Source organism: Triturus cristatus, chromosome 4_1 (genome assembly GCF_964204655.1).
Source record: "Triturus cristatus chromosome 4_1, aTriCri1.1, whole genome shotgun sequence".
Lineage (NCBI taxonomy): Eukaryota > Metazoa > Chordata > Amphibia > Caudata > Salamandridae > Triturus > Triturus cristatus.
Window position 1 is genome coordinate 288017661 of NC_140585.1, and position 18567 is coordinate 288036227.

Genomic DNA, 18567 nt, shown 5'->3' on the forward strand with positions numbered 1-18567 from the left:
AAATGAATAAGAAGTATACTAGACCACAGAGGTCATACTTAACGGAAAGTTTGAATACTTTTAAGCTCCAACCTTTTAATAATGATTAGAAATAAAACCATTTTAAAACGGATTTTAAATCCATCAACTAAATTGGTATCATTAATATTGGATTAGGAGCAGACTATATAAAAAAAATAAAGCATGCCTGGTCAGTTAATCATATAATAAAATTGAACCCCAGTTCTATTTAACTTGTTTTGAAACCGGCAGTAAGGGATATATTGCTCAAGCTTAGGTTTGGACATTACCCAACAAAAGATGGTACACCTAGATGGGTACAAGTTTGGCAATCACAAAAGTGTAGACTATGTGGTTATATTAATGAAACGATATTGTACATTGTATGCATTTGCCCCAAATTGTGTCAAGAAAGATTAACACTTTTAAAACCTATATTCAACAAACAAGGGGTGAGAACGTGTCGCCAAGCGATACTGTGCCTTAAAGGGCATATCAATTTAACAGTTAACTTTGTCAAATTTATCCTTCTAGCTCAGAAGAAACTGCGTCAGGACGATGTGGTCATTTTAATAAGAATAGAAAGCGGCTCTAATTCCAATTGAACTGTTTTCCCCTATACTGGCAATGCAACTTGATACATTTTAGAAAGTATCTGATGTTCGGGCTAATTTTAAAAAGCGTGGATACACTTTATATTTTAACTAATATCACAACTGGACCAAACATGTGTTACTGTATGCTCTGCTTCTTTTTAGCGGCTGATTTAAAAACATAAAAAGAGTGGACCTAAAGATTCTGTATTGATGGGTTTACTAATATGTATGGTGAATAATAATGAAATGTTTATGAACAAAATACCTTTTTATGATATGTATTTCTGTTATAATCTTTAAGGAATGTAATATTGCCTTGTTTTACGAACTGTTATTGTAATGATTTAAATTAATCGGACAATAAAGAAAATATATAATATACTGCATGAACAGCTTGAGAGAACTTTGCTTCATATGTAGACTTGAGAATTTCAAGTCATTGTAACATTCAGATTCTTAAAGAATTAACAAAAACCTAAATTTCTTCAATATCCAGCTCCATGGGGACTTTGATTTAAAGTCCTTATATTGTTATAGGGAGTATAAATTAAATTTTGGTGTGGGCGCTCTTGTCCCAATTAGGTGAATCTTTTTTTATCAGTTCATATTGATAAAGTCTGATTAGCCCTTTTGCTTTCTATGATTGAATGATTCTTTGGTCCATTCTTGCATAGTTCCTCTAAAACCTGGACGATATCTGCGTATATTGCGTGGAGCGCCAGATACATATGAAGAACACTCGCCTGTATGGCTACCTTCGGGGTAGGGGCAACCTTTTGTGCCCATCTTTTTAATTTCAGTCATTTCGACCAGGGCTGGCTGTTGGCACTGGTGAGTCCTGAAGCAGCAATCTTTCTTGGCCCCCGCTTCTTTTTCCATGTATTTCCTCCCTACCGCCTTACCCACCACCACCTCTCAATAGCCCCTCTCTCACATTCATTTCATTTGTTTTATAGTGCTACTCCTACCAGTATAGGGTGTCAGAGCACCTTTCATCACACACACATTATACAGAGTCCATGAAACATACTGATGTAACCCTCATGGTCCTATGCAACACTTCCTATTGACTGATGTACAAGTCGACTCATCCTGAGTAGGCAGTATATTTTAAGAGTGTTTGATCTGGAGAAGCACAAACTCTGGATTCAAAACGTATCACAGAAGCTTTGGTTGGCTGTACTAATAAGAATATATTTCTACCCAAACAAACTTAATTTTTTTTATTTTTAGCAACATGAAACACTGGAAAAACAAAAGGTTCTTACCCTATGCCTTGCAGTTTGCATGCAGCTCTTTGACAGTCCATAGGTTACTGTGCTATACTAGGTTTGTAATTTATGAACTTCAAGTAACAAAAGGATCTCTGTGACACAAGCAGTAACCCACTGAGCTATCCACATAAAATACAGTTCTGTGGTCTGCATGGTACTAGTTCTTTGCAGTAGGCATATTAACCTTCTGCCATACTTGATGAGTCCGAGCTACCTCTAGACAAAACTACTTTCTCTCCAGCAGGAACGTTAGTCAGTGAGTTTTCAGTAAACAGTAAAAATGTCAAGATACCTCTAGACACACAAGGAACATTGGAACAGGTGCTTTTCAACCAATAAGGTACTTCTAAATGAGGCAGCCCCCGTGAGGTCAGTCCCAAGTGTGCCTGCATTGGTCTCTCCGCCCAAGAGCTGGCCCTTATTCAGACCTGGGTGCATTCCAACTCTTTGAACCCTGATGATGCTAAAATGGAAACTGTCTAAATGCAAATCTAACTACTTCCGGTATCTAGAAGCAGTGGTTGAGTGGGCATTTTTATATTAAATTTGATGCTATGATTAAACGAGCATTGGTTGTACCTACTTCGGAACCATTTTACTTTCAGTAGACCTCAATATGGAAAGCTCTCTTGTGCTCTTTGTGCCACCAGCTTAAACGTTTCAGCGGGACTTGCTTTTGCGACTACAGAATACGTTTATCTAAGTCATCTTTGCGTCTTTGGTCTGTGTCCCCTAATTGGCCATAAGAAGGTAAACAATATTAAAAATAACAAAAATAATTATATTGGCAAACTGTTCCAAAGAATGAAATAAAATGTTACTTACCCCTTCTTACTTTGCCACTAAGCACCAAGACCTGTTCCCCCTACCCCCGCACCTCTCCACCCCTGCCCAGCTACATGTCACTCTGCAGACTGGAGTTTATTTGGATTACCTAGCTTAAAAAAAAAAATGGTGTCAAGACTGTCCTAAGTGCCAGCAGCAGCTATGTAGTCCCTTCTCCCAGACCTGGGTAAATGGCACACATAACCACTTCCAAGTTCCCACACTTTACCATGCTGCTCCTTATGGTCCACATTGACTGCTACACTGCTTACTCCTCCCCACCCACTACTTACCTCTTCACTCCTCCCCGAATTAACACTCAACAAACTATCTATTTCATAAAGAGCCAGCATGTCAGAGTTTCTGGATGCCGTCTAAATGCTTATAGAGCTCCTGATGTAATGGTAGTGAACATACAAGCACCTTGGAATACGTTGATGCTGGCCTCCTCTTTCCTTGTCGTGATCTGAGACTTTGATCAGTAACCCAAGTGATAGTCACCTCAGCTGCCCCTCCACTCCAACCAGGTCATCTTCTCCCTCCCTGAGGAAGATGAGAAAAGACTATTAAATTGCCTTGCAGGGTGGTATTTACATTTTGGCGACCTGTATTTCATGCCTGAGAAGCAAAGTGCAATTCAAAACATTGAGTAGTAGAGTTACTACGGTTAAGCACTTTTTCTCTGTACGCAAGTGCTTCTGCCAATGACTTGGCAATCTCTTTTGGATTTGGTTTTTATATACCTTCATCCACTCTCATAGAGCACACTGACATGGTGTCAGTATTCAACTGCTCTCTCCACATTCCGATCTGGACCTGGCTGAGACTTCTTTGATCAAATCACTATTCTCATCCAATTTTGTATTCTCCTGCCAAAAGCCAACCACACCACTGTGATCAGAGGAACGGTCTTTGCAGAGGCTTTAGACCTTATTCAGATGTCTACCTATCTAGTTCACCCCAACCTATAATCCACTTGTTCCTCTTCAGCCTACTCATTTTCCACCCATCATCTGCCACCCCTGTACCGCCTGTGGCATCCACTAGAACTCCCACATGAAAAGTGTAATGTCACCCCCAACTCTGTCATTTACTATCTTCCCAAATACACAGCGGCCATCTCTGCTAATTTTGAATAACCTGCTGTAGCCTCCTTACAACTCACTACCACCTCTGCAGCATCACCCCTAAAGCAGCCCCCTCCACTCGTGCCATTGTATCTCAGACGTGCATTCACTGAAATACATGGAGGAACTCCTGCAGACGTACATCAACCTTTCTCCTTGCACCAACCTGCCCCAAAGTTGGCTTCTTGCACAATGAACTTTATTTTATGCGGGACACCTGCCCACTTTACTACAACTTTGTCTAGGCTCACTCTTGGTGATGTTTAGGTTCTGTTTTCCCCAAAAACTACCATTATCTTGGCCTCCTCCTTTTTGTTAACTTATTTACATTTTTGACATTGACAAGTACATAATCTGTGTTTAACATTCTAGATCTTCTAATGCAGTTGTCAAGCTTATATTTTTGGCATTCTTCAGCATCCAAATAATTAACCTTTATAAATTAAACACCACAGGGACATGGTAATGACTCGGATACCTACCAGTAATCTTCATTACTCCGATTTGTTGTCCTCCTCGTCCCAGTCCAGAAGAATGAGGAAATCCCACTTCTGACACACTTTACCTAGCTTAAACAAGTAACCCTGTTTGCTATATGTCTCTCCTCTTAACACTGGCTATCGTCCTGTATTACCAAATATAATACAAGGTTGGCGGTGCAAACTGGGTGGGAAGAAGGGATGTGAACTGGTACGTGGAAGACCACAAATCTGGCTAATGAAGCTTACCGGTAAGTAACTGCGTCATAACCCCTTATCTTATGTCCTCCTTGCCCCAGTCCTGAACAATGGGGAAATACCAAGCAAAAAAAGCACTGACGACCATGATGCTTCAAAAATATATTTGGACAACAATTACATCATTGTTGAATCACTGAAAATTGCATTAGAACAACAATTAAGATATTGTAGATTTCAATACTGTTGAACCCACTGCGTCTGTCCAGTCTAGACTTCACAAAGGTGTGATGAACAAGTGACCGCTCAAAGATTCGTGAATAAAAGCAACCACTGCTGTAGTCGATGTACCTGGAACATGTGGAGGAACAGTTTCTTCCACCGATTTGTTTGATTGCTTGGTGGAGCCATCTACTTAGTCAGGCTGGACCCTTTTATGACCCTTGGTGGAAGGCTCATGAGAAAAATAGAAAGACTTGGACACTCTAAAATCCTTTGTACAGTTCAGCTGGATGGACAATGCTTGTTTGACATCAACTGTTGAGGGAACTTGATCCTCCTCTGTAAACTCTGGCAAAACCACTGAAGATATGGAGGGAAGGAGGAACCTTCGGAACAAATGTAGATTCCAGCCTCAGAACACCATGTCCAGACAGAAACCGAAGTGAGGAAAACATGATGGCAAATTCCCCTATCTCTGCGCCAAAGTAATCTCAACCATTAAGGTGGTTTTTGCAGTCACCCAGGAAATATCTACTAGCTCGAAGTGAACAATTGTAAACCTCCTGAGAATTATGGCAAGATCCCAAGAAGGAACTGTAACTAAAGAAATGGGCTTCTGCAATCAAATTTCTCAAAAGTCTTGAAACCAGTGTTGAAACTGGAGCGAACTTTCTCTGGACATTGAGTGCCACATGTATCAACCAATTTTGCCTTCGCAAATGGGCTGATTTGCAGAAACTGCTCGTTTTGAGCATGCAAAAAAGGCTGCTTACATGTATCGAACCCTATTTTGTGATTCGGTATCCTATTCCCGAATCGCAAAATGAGTTTGCGATTCGGTATTTGGAAGAGGCACGTTTAGGGCGTCCCTTCAAATAGTGAATTGCAGCGGTATGTATGAAATGGTTTTTGACTGTGTAAGAGGTCGCGAAACATTCAGTTACCACCAACTTCAAGTTGGTGGTAACCCATTCGCAAACAGGAAGAGGTCCTAAAGGGACTCCTTCCCCTCTGAATGTATTAAAGAACTTTTTATAGGCGCAGGCAGTGGTCCCACATGACATGATGGTCTGCTGACCGCAGCAGGCCACCATCCTGTCATTTTTGCGATTCCTAATGTTGCAAATTGAGACCAACCTCATGAAGTCGTGAGGTAGGTCATTTGTGACCCACTGGGAATTTCAAATTGTTCAACACACTTTCATACATGCCGTTTTGCAATTCACAATTAGGAAATCACAATGATTCGCAATTAGGGAATCGCAAAACGTTTTTAATACATCTGGCCTTAAGTGCCTTTACGACAGCCCACAGAGTCAATAGTAGATGGAGCCAGACCCTCAATATTGATTACCTCAAATTCCAGAACCTGTAAGAGATTCACTGTTAAAGGATCAACATTTTTAGCAGAACACTACTTGAGAAAGGAACCCCAATGTTTTTCGAAGATTTCAGGTTAGATGGCTTGTGTGAAGTTTGGATATCTAAGGCCACTTGAGGTGAGCATCCCAACTGTTGCAAAACTACCCTTTTACATTCCTTGCCTTCAGTTTCAGGTGCTCTAAGTGAATTGGCGGTAGAAGAGGATACAGGAGCGGTGAGGGACAAAGGGAGATCTGGAGAAACTCTCCTTTTGATAGTCTTGAGACACTTGAACTAGGAGTGACGTGGCCAACAAGGAGCTATGGAAATCACTAGTTTCCTCTCCTCCTGAATCTTCTGAAGCACCCTTGGAGGAGGGGAATCGGAGGAAACTGAAGCACCCTTGGAGGGGAATCGGAGGGAACTCGTAGAGAACTCCCTGTGGCCAAGGGATGGCGAGAGCATCTATCTCCGAATCCTGAGCATGGAATGCCTGTGTGTCACCACACAATGCAATGCTTCCTCTGTTTTGCACAAACTGGTCTAGCCATGGAATTTCGAATTCGGTACACCCGATTACCTACCAGCAAGTCCAGATTTCAGAGGATGGTATCTTCTGACTGAGACACTCCGCTCTGAAATTCAGTGTGTCCTGGAGGTACAATGCTGATAAGGCTAAAAGGCGAATTTCTCCCCAAGTAAAATTGTTCAGTGCTATTAGTTTCAGCATCTTGCCCCTTGTGCCGCCCTATTGATTCTGATGGAATTGAGTCACCTGGTTGTCTTTCCAAACAACTGCATTCAGGTCCTCTAACAGAGGAGAAAACCCCTGAAGTGCCCCCCATAGAGCAGTTAATGTTTTCCAAGTCGTGGACTGGTATCATGCTTCCCATTCTGACCATGGTCCCTTTCTTTCCTGATCTCCCAGCACCACACTCAAACCCCTCTGGCTGGCGTCTGTCACAAGATACGTTGGAGCTGGGAGACCGACTGAAAGAGACACTTTTTGTCAAATTATCTGTTATTTGCCACCAAGCAAAGGAGAGGAGTAACTGGAAACTTGTAATCCTGAGAGGCTGGTGATCAATAGCGTAGTAGATGGTTCACTAATGGCTTGAGAGGTTACTTTGCCCATGGCACGACTGTCATGGCTGCGACCACAAGACCCTGCACCTTCAACGATGTTCTTGCTGACGAAGTCTTAAACCTGAAGATTGTTGATGGCTTTTTGATTTGTCAGTACCTGCTGTAGAAGAAGAAATACTCTGCCTAGACGGCTATTGAACTAGACTCCTATAAACCGCGTCTCTTGAGGTGACTGAAGTTACAACTTCAGGAAGTTGATGAACCCTAAGTTCTGAGAGTTGTGATCACGAGCTGGACCTTGTCTTGAGCTTTAGAAAAAAAAGAGTAATCTGGAAAAAGCCAACCATTAAGACATCTCTATATTTCCATATCTTAACTGTAGAAAAGCAACAACTGGAGACAGTACCTTAGTGAATACTCTTAGAAAAGTGGCCAATCCGAAAGGCAAGGCCTGAACTGAAAGTGTTAATCTCCAACAGCAAATCATAGGAATTTCTGGCTCGACGGATGCACAGGGATATGAAAATATGGTCTTGTAAATCCAACGGGACCAGAAAATCCTTCTTTGCCAGTAAAGGAGTATTGAAGTGATCCACCTGCACTTATCTATTCAGGGTTTTCAAATCCAAGACTGTATGAAGCTTGCTATAATGTTTGGGAACAAGCAACTGAATGGAATAAAAACCGGTCCTTGATTCCTCCCGTGGAACTGGCAGCTCTGCCCCATTCTCCAACAAAGTCTAAAATTTTGCAGCAGAGCTCGATGATGGGATTCGTCCTTTGGTAATGGAGCCGCTCGGAGGCTGGCAATCAACTTCACGTTACCTGGGCTCTGAAGTGCAAGGATTCTACGGAAACTTAAGACGCTGTGCTGAGTGGGGGTGCTTTTAACCTTGGAACTTCTACTCCGGGACTGCGAGGACCAGGCTGCTTGGCGGCCGCACCAGCTGTCTCCTCTTCCCGGCCCCTCCCCCTGCAGGTACATAACGCCTCGCGGCCCCCGCTTCGCAGGTGCCGCACGGAGGCTGGCAATCAACTTCACGTTACCTGGGCTCTGAAGTGCAAGGATTCTACGGAAACTTAAGACGCTGTGCTGAGTGGGGGTGCTTTTAACCTTGGAACTTCTACTCCGGGACTGCGAGGACCAGGCTGCTTGGCGGCCGCACCAGCTGTCTCCTCTTCCCGGCCCCTCCCCCTGCAGGTACATAACGCCTCGCGGCCCCCGCTTCGCAGGTGCCGCACGGAGGCTGGCAATCAACTTCACGTTACCTGGGCTCTGAAGTGCAAGGATTCTACGGAAACTTAAGACGCTGTGCTGAGTGGGGGTGCTTTTAACCTTGGAACTTCTACTCCGGGACTGCGAGGACCAGGCTGCTTGGCGGCCGCACCAGCTGTCTCCTCTTCCCGGCCCCTCCCCCTGCAGGTACATAACGCCTCGCGGCCCCCGCTTCGCAGGTGCCGCACGGAGGCTGGCAATCAACTTCACGTTACCTGGGCTCTGAAGTGCAAGGATTCTACGGAAACTTAAGACGCTGTGCTGAGTGGGGGTGCTTTTAACCTTGGAACTTCTACTCCGGGACTGCGAGGACCAGGCTGCTTGGCGGCCGCACCAGCTGTCTCCTCTTCCCGGCCCCTCCCCCTGCAGGTACATAACGCCTCGCGGCCCCCGCTTCGCAGGTGCCGCACGGAGGCTGGCAATCAACTTCACGTTACCTGGGCTCTGAAGTGCAAGGATTCTACGGAAACTTAAGACGCTGTGCTGAGTGGGGGTGCTTTTAACCTTGGAACTTCTACTCCGGGACTGCGAGGACCAGGCTGCTTGGCGGCCGCACCAGCTGTCTCCTCTTCCCGGCCCCTCCCCCTGCAGGTACATAACGCCTCGCGGCCCCCGCTTCGCAGGTGCCGCACGGAGGCTGGCAATCAACTTCACGTTACCTGGGCTCTGAAGTGCAAGGATTCTACGGAAACTTAAGACGCTGTGCTGAGTGGGGGTGCTTTTAACCTTGGAACTTCTACTCCGGGACTGCGAGGACCAGGCTGCTTGGCGGCCGCACCAGCTGTCTCCTCTTCCCGGCCCCTCCCCCTGCAGGTACATAACGCCTCGCGGCCCCCGCTTCGCGGGAGCCGCTCGGAGGCTGGCAATCAACTTCACGTTACCTGGGCTCTGAAGTGCAAGGATTCTACGGAAACTTAAGACGCTGTGCTGAGTGGGGGTGCTTTTAACCTTGGAACTTCTACTCCGGGACTGCGAGGACCAGGCTGCTTGGCGGCCGCACCAGCTGTCTCCTCTTCCCGGCCCCTCCCCCTGCAGGTACATAACGCCTCGCGGCCCCCGCTTCGCAGGTGCCGCACGGAGGCTGGCAATCAACTTCACGTTACCTGGGCTCTGAAGTGCAAGGATTCTACGGAAACTTAAGACGCTGTGCTGAGTGGGGGTGCTTTTAACCTTGGAACTTCTACTCCGGGACTGCGAGGACCAGGCTGCTTGGCGGCCGCACCAGCTGTCTCCTCTTCCCGGCCCCTCCCCCTGCAGGTACATAACGCCTCGCGGCCCCCGCTTCGCAGGTGCCGCACGGAGGCTGGCAATCAACTTCACGTTACCTGGGCTCTGAAGTGCAAGGATTCTACGGAAACTTAAGACGCTGTGCTGAGTGGGGGTGCTTTTAACCTTGGAACTTCTACTCCGGGACTGCGAGGACCAGGCTGCTTGGCGGCCGCACCAGCTGTCTCCTCTTCCCGGCCCCTCCCCCTGCAGGTACATAACGCCTCGCGGCCCCCGCTTCGCAGGTGCCGCACGGAGGCTGGTAATCAACTTCACGTTACCTGGGCTCTGAAGTGCAAGGATTCTACGGAAACTTAAGACGCTGTGCTGAGTGGGGGTGCTTTTAACCTTGGAACTTCTACTCCGGGACTGCGAGGACCAGGCTGCTTGGCGGCCGCACCAGCTGTCTCCTCTTCCCGGCCCCTCCCCCTGCAGGTACATAACGCCTCGCGGCCCCCGCTTCGCGGGAGCCGCTCGGAGGCTGGCAATCAACTTCACGTTACCTGGGCTCTGAAGTGCAAGGATTCTACGGAAACTTAAGACGCTGTGCTGAGTGGGGGTGCTTTTAACCTTGGAACTTCTACTCCGGGACTGCGAGGACCAGGCTGCTTGGCGGCCGCACCAGCTGTCTCCTCTTCCCGGCCCCTCCCCCTGCAGGTACATAACGCCTCGCGGCCCCCGCTTCGCAGGTGCCGCACGGAGGCTGGCAATCAACTTCACGTTACCTGGGCTCTGAAGTGCAAGGATTCTACGGAAACTTAAGACGCTGTGCTGAGTGGGGGTGCTTTTAACCTTGGAACTTCTACTCCGGGACTGCGAGGACCAGGCTGCTTGGCGGCCGCACCAGCTGTCTCCTCTTCCCGGCCCCTCCCCCTGCAGGTACATAACGCCTCGCGGCCCCCGCTTCGCGGGAGCCGCTCGGAGGCTGGCAATCAACTTCACGTTACCTGGGCTCTGAAGTGCAAGGATTCTACGGAAACTTAAGACGCTGTGCTGAGTGGGGGTGCTTTTAACCTTGGAACTTCTACTCCGGGACTGCGAGGACCAGGCTGCTTGGCGGCCGCACCAGCTGTCTCCTCTTCCCGGCCCCTCCCCCTGCAGGTACATAACGCCTCGCGGCCCCCGCTTCGCGGGAGCCGCTCGGAGGCTGGCAATCAACTTCACGTTACCTGGGCTCTGAAGTGCAAGGATTCTACGGAAACTTAAGACGCTGTGCTGAGTGGGGGTGCTTTTAACCTTGGAACTTCTACTCCGGGACTGCGAGGACCAGGCTGCTTGGCGGCCGCACCAGCTGTCTCCTCTTCCCGGCCCCTCCCCCTGCAGGTACATAACGCCTCGCGGCCCCCGCTTCGCAGGTGCCGCACGGAGGCTGGCAATCAACTTCACGTTACCTGGGCTCTGAAGTGCAAGGATTCTACGGAAACTTAAGACGCTGTGCTGAGTGGGGGTGCTTTTAACCTTGGAACTTCTACTCCGGGACTGCGAGGACCAGGCTGCTTGGCGGCCGCACCAGCTGTCTCCTCTTCCCGGCCCCTCCCCCTGCAGGTACATAACGCCTCGCGGCCCCCGCTTCGCGGGAGCCGCTCGGAGGCTGGCAATCAACTTCACGTTACCTGGGCTCTGAAGTGCAAGGATTCTACGGAAACTTAAGACGCTGTGCTGAGTGGGGGTGCTTTTAACCTTGGAACTTCTACTCCGGGACTGCGAGGACCAGGCTGCTTGGCGGCCGCACCAGCTGTCTCCTCTTCCCGGCCCCTCCCCCTGCAGGTACATAACGCCTCGCGGCCCCCGCTTCGCGGGAGCCGCTCGGAGGCTGGCAATCAACTTCACGTTACCTGGGCTCTGAAGTGCAAGGATTCTACGGAAACTTAAGACGCTGTGCTGAGTGGGGGTGCTTTTAACCTTGGAACTTCTACTCCGGGACTGCGAGGACCAGGCTGCTTGGCGGCCGCACCAGCTGTCTCCTCTTCCCGGCCCCTCCCCCTGCAGGTACATAACGCCTCGCGGCCCCCGCTTCGCAGGTGCCGCACGGAGGCTGGCAATCAACTTCACGTTACCTGGGCTCTGAAGTGCAAGGATTCTACGGAAACTTAAGACGCTGTGCTGAGTGGGGGTGCTTTTAACCTTGGAACTTCTACTCCGGGACTGCGAGGACCAGGCTGCTTGGCGGCCGCACCAGCTGTCTCCTCTTCCCGGCCCCTCCCCCTGCAGGTACATAACGCCTCGCGGCCCCCGCTTCGCAGGTGCCGCACGGAGGCTGGCAATCAACTTCACGTTACCTGGGCTCTGAAGTGCAAGGATTCTACGGAAACTTAAGACGCTGTGCTGAGTGGGGGTGCTTTTAACCTTGGAACTTCTACTCCGGGACTGCGAGGACCAGGCTGCTTGGCGGCCGCACCAGCTGTCTCCTCTTCCCGGCCCCTCCCCCTGCAGGTACATAACGCCTCGCGGCCCCCGCTTCGCAGGTGCCGCACGGAGGCTGGCAATCAACTTCACGTTACCTGGGCTCTGAAGTGCAAGGATTCTACGGAAACTTAAGACGCTGTGCTGAGTGGGGGTGCTTTTAACCTTGGAACTTCTACTCCGGGACTGCGAGGACCAGGCTGCTTGGCGGCCGCACCAGCTGTCTCCTCTTCCCGGCCCCTCCCCCTGCAGGTACATAACGCCTCGCGGCCCCCGCTTCGCAGGTGCCGCACGGAGGCTGGCAATCAACTTCACGTTACCTGGGCTCTGAAGTGCAAGGATTCTACGGAAACTTAAGACGCTGTGCTGAGTGGGGGTGCTTTTAACCTTGGAACTTCTACTCCGGGACTGCGAGGACCAGGCTGCTTGGCGGCCGCACCAGCTGTCTCCTCTTCCCGGCCCCTCCCCCTGCAGGTACATAACGCCTCGCGGCCCCCGCTTCGCAGGTGCCGCACGGAGGCTGGCAATCAACTTCACGTTACCTGGGCTCTGAAGTGCAAGGATTCTACGGAAACTTAAGACGCTGTGCTGAGTGGGGGTGCTTTTAACCTTGGAACTTCTACTCCGGGACTGCGAGGACCAGGCTGCTTGGCGGCCGCACCAGCTGTCTCCTCTTCCCGGCTCCTCCCCCTCAACGCTCTCCGCCCATAAAGCTGCGAACCAGTTCCACGCGCAAGCGGGACGCGCGCGGGACATAGCCCGGGGCGAAGACCGGGCAAAGAGCGGGCCGTTTTAGGCCGTTAGAGGCCGGCAGAGACCGGACCGGGCCCCCTCTCCAACGTCGTCTTTGTCCCAAGGCTCATTTCTCTATTCCAACAGCCTGTGGCTTTCACTGTCCCGCCCGCTATGGCCACTAGAGTATCCAGGAGTAAGGCTGCCCAACAGTGCTCCAGCACACTGGACAAATTCTTTCCTAAGACTAGTGCCGCGGCTAGTAAAGGTCGCACAGCATCAGACACTCTCCTTGAGGTAAATTTCGAAAATGTGTCAGTCTCAATGGTCCCCTCGGACTCTTCATCTATTGATATCAGTACTCCAACACCATTTGACGTCACTCATCTATCTCTCATGGATAGTATCGATCAGACAATCGAGACAGTCCTCCAACAACTTAGGACCCCGTCAAATTTATTGAGGGATAGTGAGTCTCTGTGCCCCTCGGGGGTGGTGGAGACCACTCCGTATATTAATTGTGCGGAAATGTCTAAAGTGCAGGATGAAGGGCAGGTTGTAGCGCCAACAGATCCCGTAGGCAGGAGAGTCTGCCACCCTTCGAAAAGGAAAAGGTTAAGGAAACTAAGAGGGGCAAAAAGGGCCAAAGTGGATAAAATCAACCCAACAATAGTTGCTAGCTCTGGCATTCCGGCTTCTCCCGTGGTTAGCTCCCCGGGAATTGGCTCTGATCATCCAGACTTGCCATTAGCAAAAGTGGTACCTGGGTGTTCTGGCCCGTTTGTATTCGGTGGAAATCCTCTAAATGCAACCGAGGCTCTGATTGGCTCTTTTAGGGATACCCTTAGGAGCCTGTTGGAGCCACTGTCTGCAAAATTGGATTCCATAGCTGCTAGACTTAAGGCTATAGAAGATGCACAGAATAGGAATAGTCCTAGTAGGGGGTTGGGTTCAGGTGCACAGACGGTTCCCCGGGATTCCGCAGGGTTTAGACCGTCTACTGCTGGAACAAGTACACAGGTCCCGGTTGGGGCACAAGATAGTGTTACAGGTAGCCATGCTCCCCCATTGCCCCCTTTACAAATGCTTAGGCCCCCTGTCCCGGCACCCAGAAGATCTAAACAACCAACACCACCTCTCCCAATGAGTGGGGGGCGAGCCAACAATGAATATACTGATCGCCCCATGAGTCCTAACAGTAGGCGTAGGGTGGTTAATTTGCCCCCTGAGGCTGTGCCTTATACAGCGATTATGGTGGGAGTCCCTGAGCTCACTAATGACATCAGAGAGCCACAGGACTCACTTCGTAATAAAGTAATTAGTTGGCTTAATATTAATAGGCCCCTCCCTTCTAACATCAAAGGTGATGTGCTGATGGTCAGAAGGATCCCATGGATTGGAACTACCCCCAAAAATAGGGCAGGGGACTGTATCATAATCCGTTTTAAAAGCCCACTAGTTGCCCCTTACATTTGCAACTGGCTGGTAAGGCCGGATAAATCCAACATAGACGTAGTGTCTCTCTCGCATTTCTATCCAAATGTTCCCAATTTAGGAGTGGGGAGGGAACAGAGTTGGACTAGAGTGGGCTTTGCTGTAGACGGTTCACGGTACAGACCCAAGTATAATTCATTGCCTGTCCATGGTAATTTTGTCCTTCAGAATAGATTTTCCTGTCTGGACTTAGTAGATTGACCAATAAGGGGGGTCATTCCGCAACACCTGATAAATTCTGCCTATGGGTCTACATCTAGGGGGGAAGGTACATCCGTTCCCGTAAATAAAAAAAAGGTCCCTGGCCCCTGCAAAAGACGGAGGGTCTACAATGGGAAGCACTCAAGTGTTAGATGAGGATCCACCAAATACATTAACTGGTGCTGCAACGCAATTGGTGGAGCTTGTTGAATTACCCACTCGGTCGCCCATCACCACTGGCTTGGGTGACTTGGGTAATTCTGCATATGACATCCCGTCTGCACTAAGTGAAGTTGGTCCCCAATTCCAAGGTCCAGGTATGACCATCCTGTCCTGGAATGTAGCTGGCATCGCAAGCAAGGTGGATACCCCAGAGTGGGAAACTTTGGTTAGCAAAAGTGACATACTCCTCTTTCAAGAGACATGGGCTAGGGCACCACTGGCCAGGAGGGGATATGACATTTTTGAAATCCCGGCAAAGTCGAATGGGAGAGGGAGACCTTCGGGAGGTTTGGCAATCTGGGTGGCAAGTCATATTGGGTGTCAGGCGGTTGGTATGGATACACTTTCACCGGACATTCAGTGTGTGCTCCTCAGATGGCCTGACAAAAGTACGTGGGCTATTGTTAATGTCTACTCTCGACCAGTCGCTTCGGGTAAAGAATCTCCCACCCTAGCTGATCTCTCATCTTTTCTAGGGCAATTGACAGGTAACCTGAAAATAGTGATGGGAGGAGATTTTAACTGCCACTTTGAACCCCTGGAGGGCCTAATGGAGGGTGCTTTTACTGCCGAGGATGACCATTGGGGAGTCCCTCCTTCTTCATCACCTCACCCCAAAGCTTGGTCCCCGTTGGCAATACAACTTACTTCTCTCACCCTGAATTTTGCTCTGAGGGCGTGCAATGGGCGCACCCCTTCTGACACTCCTTCGGTGTGCACCTTCAACAAGAAGGACCATGAGTCAAGGCTGGACTACATTTTTATAGATATTTCCCTGTGGCCCTAAGTTCTAGATTTTAGAGTGATCCCGAGGATAGACAGTGACCACAATGCCCTTTCCTTGGTGATCCAGCACCCAGCCCCTGCCTTAGGGACGCCAACTACCGATTTTGTAACCGACCAGGGAGACATTTTACTCACCACAAGCAGGCGCCGAGTGAAATGGGGGAAGCTAGTTGAGAAAGAAGAAGCTTTAAAAAACCTCTATGGTATAGCACTCCCTAGGTTCCAGGAGGTGGATGCCCTCATCAACCAATCTAGACCCTCAGATTACAATGAGAGACTATCTGGTATTCACCAGGCCCTAGTAAGGGACCTTGCAGATGTCTTCAATCCGGCCCTGCCTATTAGAAGGAAAAAGATTCGTGCTCCGACTTGGTACACCTCCACTTGTAGGAAAACTAAGTCTGAGCTTCTCTCTGCAATTAAAGAGGGTAGTGATAAGGTGAAGATCGCTGCCCTTAGGAGGGGGTATAAGGTAGCACTGGCCAACGCAAGGGCAGAGTGGGATTGGAACCACTGGCATGACCTGTCTGGAGCCCTTAAATCTAAAGACTTCAGAAAATTTTGGGCTCTGGTAAACAATGGAACAGGGGATCTGTTGTCTGCAGTAGAACCCAATATTGCCCCCTCTGTTTGGGAGGCTCACTTTGGGTCACTATATCAAGAATCCACTCTCTGGCCGGAAGGGAGGGTGGTAGAATCCCCCTGCCTGCCAGAGGTGGCCTTGGAATTTTCTTTGGGGGAGGTGAAGCTGGCACTGGAGGGCTTAGCGCTGGGGAAGGCACCGGGGCTGGACAAGCTACCCGGTGATTTGTTCAGATATCACCCTGACATTTGGGCCCCGTACTTTCTTGTCCTTTTCAATGCCATTTTGGGAGGTATGGCGATTCCTTCCTCTTGGTTAGGGGCTGAAATAGTTCCGATCTATAAGAAAGGGTCCCCTTTGAGTCCTGCAAATTATAGGCCTATCAGCCTGATAGATGTTCCCCAAAAGTTTTTTGCGCGCCTTATTCTGAACCATCTATTAGACTGGGTGGAGGAAAATGACCTCTTGAGTCCCCTTCAGGCTGGCTTCAGGAGAAACGCATCGACCATGGACCAGATCTTCCGCCTAGTTCTCCTCTACTGGAAGACGGTGAGGATTGAGGGCGGGAGATTGTACATGGTCTTCGTGGATCTGAGGTCAGCCTTTGACCTAGTCCCGCGCAGGAAACTTTGGGAGGTATTGGAAAAGTTGGGAATTCCCCCCCCAGCTACTAAACATCCTGGCCCGGCTGCATGAGAACAACTATGCGCAAGTTAGGTGTGGGAGGGACGGTAGACTTTCATCCAGGTTTCCTGTGCGCCGAGGTGTGAGGCAGGGTTGTGTCTTGGCACCGACCCTGTTTTGATTATTCATCAACAATGTCATCTCACACCTGGAAAACGTCAAGGATAACGACGCCCCCTGTTTGGCAGGTAGGAGGGTACCGGCAATCATGTTCGCCGACGATACCCTCCTCCTTTCAAAATCCCCAATGGGGATCCAGAGGATCCTGGATGGTTTTGGTCTTTTCTGCAGTCAGCATGGATTGGAGGTGAATACAGAAAAGACCAAGTTTATGATCTTCAACCCACCAACTAAAACTAGGCCCAATCCTACCCTGGGGACCGCGAGCCTTGAGAGGGTGTCCACCTTCATATATCTGGGGGTTACACTGCAGGAAAACTTGGCATGGGATCGACAGATAGTACGATCCAAGGCCAAACTATCCCAACTCTCGGGTGCAATCCTGAAAGTGGCTAACACTTCTTCCTTCAAGCCCATAAGCCCGGCCCTTGAAACCTACAAGACCCAGGCCAAGGCTGCGGCCATGTATGGCAGTGAGCTATGGGGACATAAAACGGTGAAGGGCCTATCAATAGTGGAAAATAGCTTTCTAAGGCGCCTTCTAGCCCTTCCAAGTGCCACGCCACTCCAGCCTCTGAGAATGGACATGGGTCTCCCCCCTATTGCAGAGGAGCTTGTGTCAAAGCCAGTGAAGTTCTGGCACAGGCTCTGGTCTACGGACAAACTCCATCATTATAGGGAGGATCTCACCCATGTCATGAGCTTAAACTCTAGCGGCAAAATCCCCTGGCTCACCTTTGTGGAAAACGAACTGTCTGCCATTAATCTCCGTGTCTTGTGGGAGGATCCTGCACGAGGCTGCCGTGCAATCTCGCGCAAGGCTCTGGCTCAAATCTACAAAGCCAGGTCCCTTGCACATTTGACGGCTGCTCAAAATAGTGGCACCTTAACCTTGCAATTTTTAGAATCCAAAAATTCTTATGTTTTTGAACCTTTTATGGATTTTATCTTTCCCATCCTGGCAAGGAAATTGTATGTTCAATGGAGGTATAGCACACTACCTATCAATTCATACACCTCGAAGTGGACAAATGGGGGCGACAAAATATGTCCCTGTTGCAACAACCATGTGGAAAACGACCCCCATATCTTGTTTGTGTGCCCTGCATACCAAAGGCCCAGAAAATATTGGATAGCGCCACTCTGTAAGAACCTGGGGTTCAGAGAGTATGCACAAGCATACAGGATTTTGAAAACTAGTACCTTGGGCCACATTGTGTTTGCTGTTTCCAAATTTCTTATGGCCATATGGCTGATTAGAAGAAAAAAAATCGTCTGAAGCTCCTTGAACTTTTTAAAGAACTTTCCAAATACGATTTTAACCTATTCCTCGCTGGGAGAGCCGTTTTTATTCAAATGTATTTTAATAATGTTTTAATGTCTGTAATGCTTTCATTGCATCTTTTATGGTCTATATGACCGAAATAAAGAATTTTTGGAATTGGAATTGGTAATGGAGCTGGAAGGAAACTACCCTAGGGACCATTTTGGTGAATTGAATTTGGTAACTCCTTATCACATCCATGGCTATCTGTCCATGACTAAGAAGAAATGATCAGCAGTCATGTCGCAGAAACACAAGTACATGAAGCGGCACTGAAAAAATATTAATGTATATTCTTACAAGCTTA

The 18567-nt window shown here is 49.0% G+C and overlaps 1 protein-coding gene across 9 annotated transcripts in view; it reads left to right on the top strand.

The window, feature by feature from the left end:
- Positions 1–18567, top strand: part of LOC146854297 (uncharacterized) — a 175933-nt gene that overhangs the window by 27709 nt on the left and 129657 nt on the right. The gene's annotated exons all lie outside the window — the stretch shown is intronic.